The sequence below is a fragment of the Pseudomyrmex gracilis genome, unplaced genomic scaffold, assembly GCF_002006095.1.
Source record: "Pseudomyrmex gracilis isolate BER0280 unplaced genomic scaffold, ASM200609v1 scaffold_1702, whole genome shotgun sequence".
Lineage (NCBI taxonomy): Eukaryota > Metazoa > Arthropoda > Insecta > Hymenoptera > Formicidae > Pseudomyrmex > Pseudomyrmex gracilis.
Genome location: NW_018022286.1, coordinates 5640 through 16236, shown reverse-complemented (window position 1 = coordinate 16236; position 10597 = coordinate 5640).

The window sequence follows — 10597 nt, the reverse complement described above, 5'->3', positions numbered from 1 at the left end:
TAAACCTAGAAACACTTAGCATCGCGAAAACAGAATACATTAATAACGTTTCGTGGACAGACATAAAACCTCATTTACAACTAACCTTCTTAAATGCATCAACAAAATTAATAATTTGTAATGGAACCCTTAAATACCCGCCTAAAGATCTTCGACCTATAATAATAGGTGAAGTCCATTGTTCACCCACGGGAGGCCATCGCGGAGTAACCAAAACGTATAATAGATTAAAACATAACTACTGTTGGGAAAACTTAAAAATAGACGTACAACGGTACATACAACAATGTTTACAATGCCAACTAAAGAAATTAATAAGAGTAAAGACTAAACAACCCATGGTAATTACAGACACTCCGGGTTCATCCTTCGATAAAGTCGCGATGGATATTGTAGGGCCTTTACCTATAACCGACAAAGGAAACAAGTACATATTAACGTTACAAGACCAATTAACTAACTTCTGCATGGGGATACCTTTGCCTAATCAAACATCAGAAACAATAGCCGAAGCTTTCGTCGACAGATTTATTTGCGTATTAGGAGCGCCAAAGGCCATACTAACCGACCAAGGCAGGAATTTTATTAGCGATTTAATGAAAAAGATGGCGAAAATATTTAGAATTCGTAAATTTCGCACAACCGCCTTTTACCCGCAATCAAACGGCTCCCTAGAGCGATCTCACCACGCGTTAGGCAAATATTTGAAACAATACGCAAACGCGCAAAAACAATGGAATAGATGGATAGGACTCGCGATGTTCAATTACAATACAAGCGTACACGAGGCCACGAGACATACACCGTACGAGTTGGTTTTCGGTAAAATAGCGCGAGTACCCTCCAGCAAACCTTTAGCTCCTGGTGACAAACTGGCAAGCTACGACGAGTATTTGATATGTCTAGTTACTCAGCTACATAATATAGAAAAGAATGCACGAGAAAACGTGATAGAAGCTAAGACTAAATCTAAGGCATATTACAACCGGAAAATCAACCCACAAACTTTCCGGCTGGGAGATCAGGTGTTTTTATTAAAAAGGCCCAAACCTGGCAAGTTTGGAGACCAATACACCGGACCGCACGAGGTCTTAGAAGTATTGAATAGAAATAATATAAGAATAAGAATTAAGAAAAATAGCCGGATAGTACATCCAAATAGATTAAGAAAATCTCACATAATACCTGGATCGGTAACTTGACTTGAATTTCAGATGGAGAACCAGGTCAAAGGCATAATTATCATCACAATTTTAATAATATCACTGTATAATGTTCAAGCAATAATAGGCTACGATTGTGGATCTTCGTCGGCAAACTTTACGACAATGTCGCTTATCAACATGGAAAAATGTGATATACCACTACCGAGCGTAAACGCAACTAAAGTTTACGTTCAATTACTCCAGATAGGTGATTTCGATTCCGTCAAAGTCTTGCAGTGTAAAGTAGAGATTGATTGAACAACTAAGAAGTGCGATATGTTTTCCCATACAATGGACGTTTATAACGGAAAATATTCGTACATCCAAGGAGTTTCACACGACGCTTGTCGAGGGATGCATATCTACGGGACCTACGAAATAGCTAACATACATATCGCCGGATTAAAGTCAAATTCGACGGCATCGCGTCCCGTAACCCTCGCCGGTAGTGTAAACAACGACGAAACGTGTTCCGGGGGAGGATATTCGGATCCTTACGGAACATGGGGGGACGTAGTAGTGCTTGGAACTTTAAAAATTACTTTACAAGACTACAAAGCCAACTACAAAGTCCGTATAAACACGAATCGCGTACACCTGCGATCCGGCGTGAGTTGCGAATTAAGTATGACTCATTGCACGAATATCGAAGGAAGAGACACCTACTGGGAACCCATACCCACCGATCTGTGTAAATTATCGTCATACGGCGTATTGTACGAGGGATATGCCAATAAAATAATCGACTCCGGGAACACAGAAAGTCAGAAAGTATATTCGCTCACTATTTAAAATACGTCACTTGCGGATATACACTGACCAGAACCAAACATCCGAAATTAATAATTTTCGAAACCTCGCCAGGAAACAACGTATTCAAAAGGCGGACGCAAGTAGCTAATCTGGACATTTTCGCGTACATGAATTCCAAATTTGTGTACATCGAAAGGCACATGCAAACGCAAATCAACGAATTGTATAAAAACATTTTATATCAACAATGCAATCTCGAATATAAGATGCTTCAGAATGCGTTAGCAATCGCAACGCAATCACCGGACATGTTCGCCTATCACCTAATGAAGGGACCCGGATATATGGCTNTATTAGCCGGAAAGGTAATACACATAGTGAAGTGCGTACCTGTCGAAGTTCGTATTGCTCGAACCGACGAATGCTATAACCAGCTACCCGTATTACGAGAAAACAAAACATATTATCTCACTCCACAAACACATGTGCTATTGCGGGAAGGAACGCAAATTAATTGCAATTTGTTCGCTCCATCAATGTATTTATTAGGAGACGCATGGTACAAACTCACGCCAAAACCGGTCGAATCATTACCTCCGACCGTAATAAAACCCATGACAAGACCGACTTGGAAGTACGTCAGCCCAAGGGCGCTTGCAACGAGTGGAATTTACACGGAAAACGACCTAGCCAAATTCAGAGACCATATAATGTTTCCCGCTGAGCGGCCTGCCGTGCTAAACACTGTCGCCAAAGGAATGGTGGGCAAACCGGCAACCATAAATGAAGGATTATTCACAAACCTCATCGACAAAGCCAACATAGAAAAAATAGCCGTTTCCACATGGGAAAAAATATGGAACAAATTCCTACTGTTTGGAAATTTAAGTGCCGGAGTAATTGGAGTCTATTTAATCGCCAGACTCATAAAGTTACTCATAGACACCGTCGTTCACGGATACGTATTACACACCGTGTATGGCTGGTCAGTACATTTAATCGGAGCCGTGTGGGACTCACTCACACAACTACTATTACATCTCGGCACTAGAAAACCTCACCAAAACAAAGAAACCAACGACTCAGGCAACGAATCAGAGTCAACAAAAGCAATAAACTGCCAAAAACATGAATTTCAAGACGAAACACCCCAGCCTCATGTAAGAACTAACCTCTTGGCGCATGAGTCAGCATACTTTTTTAAAATCAATGAACGTGATTAAAAACAATCCGAGCTCTTAATTTAATTCTTAAAGAAACATAATACCGTACAGACAAACATTAAACCCCACAACCTTTAATAAAATCTATAAACAATAACCAAACGCAAAAACAAATAAGCAACAATAAATTAACAACGAGTAAATTAGCACAATATATATATGCATATAGAAACAAATACATATTTCCTTTTTTTTCTCTCGCTTCCTTGCCACCTCATAGAAGGAAATGGAGATTCCCGTCATTGATACCCGCCACCTGACGCACTCGCCTCTCGCCATAAGGGTGCACCACGTTGCTTCACCCTCCTACTTCTGGGTGCATCTCGAAAACACAAAAGAAGAGTTCGAGGAGATGATGGAGGGACTTCAAGCGTGTATGCGCCGGCGCGGGAATTTCCTTATCTGCTGGGCAACTCGAATAAAAGTCGACGAAGCCTACGCCATAAAACTCGACGACGGAACATGGCAGCGCGGGTTAGGTTACCAAAGGGTTAGTCACCAAAGTACTCGACAACGGTTCCGTCATAGTCGCACTACGCGATTACGGAACGAATATGTTCCGCAAAGTCCACCACCTATATACCCTCGAGAACAGATTTCGCGACGTGCCATGGCAGGCAATTCCCTGCTCCTTGGTTTACACTGTGCCGAGCGATCTAGCGCCTGTGTGGCCGCAAAAAAGTAACCAGCTAATGAAGCTGGCATGCGAGGGTAAGACGGAGTGGATGATGATCAAGGGAACTGCCTACGATGAAGCGGCATTCGTCTTCTTACGAATGAGGATGAAAGATAAAGAGGAAAATATGAACATACAGACTCTTCTCAAAAACTTCGGGTACGCCAGGAAGGTGACTGACGTGAGGGGCAGCGCCCAGCCTTCCTTCTAAGAAAGAACCCTATCACGCGAGAGAGGGTTGAATATAAAAAAAAAAAAAAAAAAAAAAATTTTTTGCGACAAGACAATATATTAACACTTAAGTTATGATATATTCACTCTTTTGTTAGCATTAAGTCAAAAAAGGGGAGAAGAAAAAAAAACAAACACAAAACCACAAAAATATTCTCTTTTATACTTAGCTCTTAATTTCATTTATACTAATCACTAGGCTCTACGTCTTATATCTTCTCTTATAATTAGCTTTTAAGTTAGATTTTCTCCTTTGTTTTTCAACCTAGGAAAAATAATATACATTCTTTTGTTTTGTTTTTGTGTTACACATAGACTATAAGTATCAATCAGCTAATAACATTTAACCTTAAGAACATACACACAAATACGTTTTTTTTATATAAGTTTAACGATAATAAATCTTCATACAACAAAACCAACTTCTTCTGACAAAGGTTTATTGCACTCGACGGAATTCGTTCCGCGAGCTGCGCCATTAGACTAAGTCCCTGTGTATTAGAAACTAACCGGATCCGATTCTAAAGTTAAGCCTGATTTCGTGAATTACTTGACCGTCGATTACAGCATCCAAATGGCAAAGGCACAGCACTTTTGACCTTCAGCCACCAGCAGAGAAATGCCAGAGATCTGTTACCCGAGAAGTAACTACCGCAGGAAACTTCGGTGTGTCACTCGTGCAGCAGGACCAATCTTTCAGCGCTATATCAATAATCACAGAATATGCCAAAAGTGTTACCTCAGCTCTACTGAAGAGGACCGAAAAGAATATATAATTCTGCCGCCTCATAATTTGGTACACAAAACCTCCGTTTACTGTCAACGGAAATGCACAGCATGTAGACTGACAATAGTCAAAATCCACTCAGCAAGCCAATGTTATGGATGCATGACACGATATATGACAGCCGACAAGGATCTACTCAACCTGGGGTGGGGAATGGCCGTGTCCAGCACCACCGAAAACCAAGGAAACTCGACAACTTACGCCAGCGCCAACAATGCTGAGTCTACGATTAAGATAATAACTTCCATTCCTTTAATTAATATTAACTAATATAGAATTTAAATAGAACGTTTCTAATACACAAAACAACCTAGACTAAGTTGTAGTAATAACGGCCATTATACTGAGTGAAAAAAAAACCGAAAAGCATGCATACGTATCAAGGCACATTTCAACAATAGAAAAAAAGACATAAAATATACACGTATACCCACACATTTGAGGCAAAAGAACGAGAAAAAGGGACGGCTAAGTAAAAGCCGCCTTATTCTTCTTTCTTTTCAAGGGAAGAGAGAGAAACACGCCCACCTGCCCCAAACTTTACGGCGTCGCAAGAAAAAGGGGACACCCTTTTATTTGCAAATGTTGGGTACCCCCAACATTTGTCTAACGCGAGAAGTGTTACGTCATTAAGACTCCACGGTCCCCTTTTTCCTGCAACGCGACGCGCCAGCGCATAGAACCCTTTTTTTGTAAATAATAAAAAAACAATAAATAACTCGAACGGGTCCCCTATCGTCTGGAAACTTACCCTCCAGTAGGGATGAGCATATGATATCGATATATGATATTTGATATTTTAATATCGATATTCTGTTATTGATAATATCAAAAAGATATCGAAAATTGTATTTGATATTGAATATCGCATTGTTTGATTGGAAATTATTGAATATATATATTATATATATTCAATAATTCCAATATTATCAATAACAGAATATCGATATTACAATATCAAATGATATTGAATATCGCATTGTTTGATCAGAATTATTGAATATATATAATATATATATTCAATAATTTCCAATCAAACAATGCGATATTCAATATCAAATAAAATTATCGATATCTTTTTGATATTATCAATAACAGAATATCGATATTAAAATATCAAATATCATATATCGATATCATATGCTCATCCCTACCCTCCAGACGATAAGAGAGCAAACGGAAATCATATCGGCGCCCGAAAAGATAAACCGCGCCTGGCAATAACCCGAAATTTTAGGATAACGTGCAAGAAAAATTTATTATTTAAACACTTTGAGCAGTTTTCCAAACAAACCCGGATATCTCCGGGTCATGAAAAACACCGCTTATAAAAATTAGAGCGGCCGGCGCAAATAGAAACACCGGCGCCACTAGCATTTTTATTATAAGCAAATGGCAAAGGGTTTATGTGGCGTGATCGAAAAAACAACACTCTCCCTTTTCCCTTCTCTAAAAAATCGGACGACCCGACCAAAGCGAAAGATCGTCGCCGATTGGCGATCACACAAAGTTTACCCGACGACTAATTAACAAATAGAAACCAGCAAGGCCCAACCGAGTTTTCCGATTGGAAGAAACTCGGTGAGCACTCGCTGACTCAAAAGAGTATATAAGACGGGACTCTCGGAGCTGGAGTCAGAAAAACCTGCTGATTTCGCCGGGAGTGCCGCAGCAAATTCGCGACGAGTGAGCATATAAAGTTGCAAGTGCAAGTGCAAGTAGTGCGCCGAGTATCCGCCGAACACCGAAGCCGCACCAGGTTCCGAGCTACCTACCAAGCCGTACGGGCCGAAAGGAGAACTTAGGAACTTAATGTCTTTAAATCTTAGTTTGTCTGGAATTCTAAATATCCGACATTTACATCTAAAAATAATTAATGTGTAAAATCTTAATTTGGTTGGCATTCTATATATCCGACATCCATATTTAAAATCCTAACAGATGCGAAATAAAACGTGGTAGAATAGGGCTACAGACGAAAGTCCACGTTAAAAAACCTAACGCGCTATTAGTGGCACCTCATGGGTAGTGCGGAAGACCACTACTTTCTTCGTAATATTACCTATCATCATTGCATAAAACTTGTATTATATATTTGTTGCAGAAATGTTTAATATTGTAACATAAAAGATCTCTGTAGCAAAGTTTATTTAATATTTTAGGTTCATTTTCTATGGGAAAATGCATGACATTTCATGTATTTCGAAAAATTACATTGTTGTCAATTTATTCCACAAATTGCGATGTCACCAACATGAAAATCTCGATGTATGAAACGAGCAAGAAACGTAGAACGTCGCGCGTCCACGTGTCTACAGTAAATACATCGAAGCTTTTATTTTTGTTGCCGATCGACGTTATGATCTAATATGAGAATACCTATATATTGGACAATTTGTAAAAAAGGAAATTGAAAGCCTATAGTAAATATCATAGAACATTAAACTTCAATGTTTTTATTTTTATTACTTATGTCTCTAAACAAAGTCAATCTTTACACATAATTTTTATTTAAAAGACGTACAATATTTATATATTAATATTTTTTTCCAAAATTTACTCTTGGAAAAAGTTTGTAATATTATAGATGATAGTAAAACATTTCAAAATGCATTATATTTTTTTAAGGAATTCTTACATATGAGTTAACTGAAAGAATTCAAAAGTTTTTTAAATATTAAAAATTATTAGTGTTTTCATTTTTTTATATATATTTTTATTGTGTAAATTATGACAAGAATCTACATTTTTCAAACATATAAAGTCAAAATATTTAAATCATATTATACGAAATTCAATTACTTAATACATTATATTCATATGATATGAATTAAATACTTTAGAATTATGCATCTGTAAAATGTAGATTCTTTTCGTGATTTACAAATTAAAAATATAGAAATATTATTAATACTAACAATATAGTTTATACGTATATATATTTAATGTTTTTCAATAATCTACAAATAATCTAAAACCTTTAAAATTATCGCAGTTAATTTTTAATAAGAATTAATAAAAATGTAATAATAAATGCATCTTAAGATGTTTAACTCATCTTTATTAATAATATTATTTATTTTTTCCAAGATTATAAGTCATGGAAAAGCATTTTGCGTTGTCATATTGTCATACGCTACAAGCGCGCAACGAAACATTGCTTTATAGCCTCAGTGTCTTGCTCGCGTAGCGGGCTTGGTGGAAGCGAGGCAGAACACATAGTATGTCTGCGCTCTTCCACGAACCAAACAGCCGAGTGTGACGTCACGCACAAGGACAGCGGTTCTCGCTGTGTGCGTGCCCCCACCACCTCGGTGCTCTCGGTGCTAACCGGCCCCATCTAGCAACATTGATCATTGTTATTATTATTTTGTGCGTGAGAGGTGTCTACGTGCGAGTGTGTCGGCGGGTGTGCGTGCGCGTGCGATGAAGTTGTGTGTGTATCGCTGGGGTTTCTTATTTTATTGTCGTCGTTGCAATTGTTTCCTAATGTCTGAGAAGGGGTGACGGTGGTGGGCCTGGTCGGCTCCGCTTCGTTTAGCGCGAACGCTGCCGTTCGATGTAATTTTTTGTTTTGTCGGTGCCGCCAGTGCCGGCGGTTGGAATGCGAACGGCGGGGTTCCACTTAAACGGAAGGTTCTCTTAGCAAATTATTATTTATAGCGAAAGTGTGAATGAGGTTAATATTCGGAACTGATTTCTCATTCTGCCGACATTATACTTGATCAAAGAATAGTGATCTAGAGGGGGGGCTAATTCCCTTTCTCTCCCTCTGCCGGATGCTATTCGCGATTGAAGTCGCGAACTGCTCTCCCGGCGAGGGTGGTCAAACAAGGAGCTGACTTCTCGGTCAGACGCTATTCACGACTGGAGTCGCGAACTGCTCTCCCGGCGAGAGTGGTCAAACAAGGAGCTGACTTCTCGGTCGGACGCTATTCACGACTGGAGTCGCGAACTGCTCTTCCGGCGAGAGTGGTCAAACAAGGAGTTGACTTCTCGGTCGGATGCTATTCACGATTGGAGTCGCGAACTGCTCTCCTGGCGAGGGTGGTCAAACAAGGAGTTGACTTCTCGGTCGGACGCTATTCACAATTGGAGTCGCGAACAGCTCTCTCGGCGAGGGTGGTCAAAAGGAGTTGGTTTCTCAGTCGGACGCTATTCACAATTGGAGTCGCGAACAGCTCTCCCGGCGAGGGTGGTCAAAAGGAGTTGGTTTCTCGGTCGGACGCTATTCACGATTGGAGTCGCGAACTGCTCTCCCGGCGAGAGTGATCAAAAGAAGTTGAAATAAGGTAAAGCGAGTAACTGAAGTTACTATATCGCTTCTGTGAAGATGTGACAGCTTTATGTGTTTGTGACACACATCTTTACTAACGTAAATCCATCTATATACTCATTAATTTATATTGATAAAGACCCAAATCAAGGGTCGAAACGTTTATACAGACCACACATATTCTTTAATAAACATTTTTCACCTTACACTTCAACATCAGTGTTTGCTTCAAACTGCCGTATCAACTTTACCTTATTTTAAATAATTTTGGAGCATTTTATTATCTAACATATTTACAAAAGAAGTTGGTTGCGGAGAAACAAAATAATATGGTTTCGCGATACTTCTAGGCGATTATGCGTCTCTGATGGATTCCGAATATTAACCTCGAATTGAATTCTCAAGTGGTGGAACCTCCGATTAAAATTTGTGGGTGAACTTACTACTTAGTTGATCTCTGGCTGCGACTTCTTTTCTCCTTTAGGCCCGTATGGCTTGGTAGGTAGCTCGGAACCTGGTGCGGCTTCGGTGTTCGACGGATACTCGGCGCACTACTAAAAAGAATCCCCTTTGTAATTGATCCTTTAAAAATAGATCCTTCCGACCTCTTCCACTTGATATCCACTACCCCATCCAGAAAACTCCTCCCTGTCAAATTTCTTTATCTAAATGACATCCGCTTAGTCTCCGTCCACCATTTTTATTCCATATTCCCCCTAGTTCCGCTAAAGTTTATGAGATTATAGAAATAGATCTAGAATGATTTCTACACCACGAATCGGTGTCTTACACATGCACCCGACACACTTACATTTGTAGAATCCCGCCGGAGGCCCCTCACACACACTCTCGCGACACGCATACATACATATATATTTATTCCCCTTCTCTAGCCTCCGAGCGATGACCCTCCGATTCATTGTAAAATTCGCGACATCACATCCATCCACACGACAACACACCTAAAAATTGTAACAGTAAACACCCTTAAATGAATAAATTAATATTGTACGTATTATAATCTTTTCCTTTTAATTAAGACCTCTCATCACCCACATCCTCAATTGATGGCACGGTCTCGTCCTTAGTCCGTAGAGTTAAATCTCTAGACTTAAAAAGAGACCGACGAGCGGGGCCTCATAGGATAGAGTAAGAGCGGCATACGCCGTTGACCTGTCCGTGAGAGCACACAAACTCGCTCGACTCTGCCGCAGCGGGATCGCCAACCTGCTATACGGAGATAGAAAGAAACGACAGCTCTCTGTTACTCTACCATAACCCGACCGTAACCGTGGGCCAGGAGGTCAATCATGTAATTACGAGCGGAATTTTTCACTTTTCACTTTTCACAATGATTTTACGTGAACTTTTTCACAAAATCACAGTGTAATTATATAGCTAAATGCGTGAAAAGTGAAATTACTATAAAAGTAAAAACACTATAAA